The sequence below is a fragment of the Alosa sapidissima genome, chromosome 17, assembly GCF_018492685.1.
Source record: "Alosa sapidissima isolate fAloSap1 chromosome 17, fAloSap1.pri, whole genome shotgun sequence".
In the NCBI taxonomy this organism is placed as follows: domain Eukaryota; kingdom Metazoa; phylum Chordata; class Actinopteri; order Clupeiformes; family Clupeidae; genus Alosa; species Alosa sapidissima.
In genome coordinates this window covers 12,754,270-12,756,769 of record NC_055973.1, presented here as the reverse complement: position 1 = coordinate 12,756,769, position 2,500 = coordinate 12,754,270, and the positions used below count along the sequence as shown (strand labels likewise).

The window sequence follows — 2,500 nt, the reverse complement described above, 5'->3', positions numbered from 1 at the left end:
TTTACTTTCTGAGGTCACTGTATTTGTTGTTGCACGTAAACCGTCCAATCTAAGTTTAAACTCTCCAAACAAACAATTTGGGAAATATGGCAATCTGTAATTCTCATGGCTTGCAGTGATCTCATATATTTATGTAACTTGGACGATCGAGGACTTTATTTGATATGTAAATTCCCTGTTATATTTATTCAGTTTTTTTCCCACTCCTATATGTTCAGAAGGAAGAGGGGGTTGAGAGTGGGGGAGTTTTGTGAAGTGGAAGGGTTTTGTGGGTTTTTGCAGCCGAGCGAAGAGTTTTCCCCCCGTAGAGTGACATGCGTGCTCATGTGCCAGGGCTCTCGGTCCCTGCAGTCGGAGGGGTTCCCTTTGTTCTGGAATGCGGGTGTTTGATGGGGGTAGTGTTTTGTTTTAAGGGTGAAGGATCCCTGCTCCCTCCACCTCACCCCCTCACCCCCAACCTTCCAGTGTTTATTTACTTTATCTCAGACGGGCATGCTAGAGAGAGAGAGAGAGAAGGAAAGACAGATGGAGGAAGAGAAAGAGAGAGAGAGAGAGAGAGAGAGAGAGAGAGAGAGAGAGAGAGAGAGTGCTGCTGTGGCCCAGAGACACCCCTGTTTCCCCTGACGCCCTGTCCCTCCCTCCCTTCCCCCCAGTCTGCCAGCCGTGGTGAGCTGAGCTGAGCAGCCCTCTCCAACAGGAAGACCTCCTGACTCCATAGGGTCTCCTCTCGCCGCCACTCTCCATATAGAACCTGACAGCAATCCCCACTTTCTTCCCAACTCAGCCCCCCCCCCCCCCCCCCCCAAAAAACATTCCTCCCCACCTGCCCTCCTCACCCCACTCTCTCTCTCTCCTTCTCCCTCTTCCTCCCTCGCTCCCTTCCCCCTCTCTATCTCCGTCTTTCTCAGTCAGCCTCGGACACAAAGCGTCACCAAATAGTTTACCTTGTTCCAGTCCCACAGGCTGACTCACGCCATTCTGGCCCACCGGCACTCTGACTCACATTTATCAGTAGCCACATCAATGAAGCCAATAAAAGAGGGGAAAGACAAGTGGCTTAGACTTACTGTATGCGTTGAGTAGTAGTTTATGCTTCTTGTCTCATACATAACCATAAACATGAGGCATAAACACAAATTATGAGTTACAAAACATTTATTTCTTGTCTGTTTTCTGTTTTTTTTTTAGAGTTGTTGAGCAGTGTCTAAAAATAGCGCTGTATCTGAGAACACTGCTGTGGTTATCAGTTCTCCTAATTGGCATCAAGGCAGCTCGCTCCCATAAAGCTGATGGCTTGAGCCAGCTGTGTGGCCGCTGGGCCTGAGGGGTGCTTTGGGGAGGCTGGGAGGGGGGGGGGGGGGCAGGGGGGGAGGGCATTGGGGTGTGAATAAGGGAGCAGGGGGGGTGGTAGGGTGGTGGTGGTGGTGGTGGTGGGCGTACTTGGCGCCCCGTGGCTGGCACTGACGGGAGGAGACAGGTGGGCGCAGCGGCGCAGAGACAGCCGAGGCAGAGCGGCTACAGCAGCGGGGTCTGCTCTGGTCTCCTGGCCCGCTTGTATTCTTAACTCCCTCGCTGACTGATTGTTTAGATTTAATTGGAGAGGATTCGCCGCGGCCCAAGACGCTGCACTTTACATTCCTCCCACACACCAAACTTGCTTTTATTAAAATGGCCGGCAGGGAGGTGTGACAGATGCTGGCTAACTATCCTGTTAGTTAAAAATAAAAAAGGGGGGGGGGGGGGGGGGAATACACCAGTCATGACACAGTGTTGTGAAACTACCATGTTGATATGATCTATCTTTCTCTATGAATATTTAATCTGAAGTTAACAAAGTGTCTCCCTCATTTCGTCTCTTGATGACTTTACCAGTGCGGTGCGCTTCTTGTGTGGTTTCGCCTGCTCACCCCGTAGTTAAAACATTTGCATTGTCCAGCATGACAAGTAATCAGCAAAAAGCTCAGGTGTTTCCCTGGCTGCTTTTACTACTTAATCCGCACTGCGTTACAGACTGACAGCATTAGTGGACTGGCAAAGCTGCCAAACCCCCTCTCCTCTGGCTGTCTTTTGTCTCTTTTTTTCTACTTAGGAAAAGTAGTGCACCAAGCTCCCACTGATAGACAGACCGTTAGGGTATTAAACATGTCCTGAAATAGGTTTAAAAAGTGGTTATTGGTTTAAGTGAAGTGGTTTTCCCTCTCAAAAAGGTCATTATTGTCTTCCTGTTGCTCAGGCTGGGAACAGTGATGGTCTGAAATTGGATTTTTTTTTTTTTTTTAAATTAGATAAAATATGAAGCAAGCTAGAGATTTGATTAAAACAACAACAACAACAACTAAATACGGAAGAAATAAGCTGATGTAAATCATCACTGTGGACCGCTATAAAATCAGTGTGTTCACATTCGATAAATATCATCAGTAGAAAATATCATCAGCAGAAAGTGCACAATTACACACGCCTAAGCAAATGCTCGTTTGTGGAATTGTGCATTTGCAGT

The 2,500-nt window shown here is 48.0% G+C and overlaps 1 protein-coding gene across 1 annotated transcript in view; it reads left to right on the top strand.

Annotated features, from left to right (window-relative positions):
- The window catches only part of eya1 (EYA transcriptional coactivator and phosphatase 1), a 49,628-nt gene that overhangs the window by 23,963 nt on the left and 23,165 nt on the right, over positions 1-2,500 (top strand).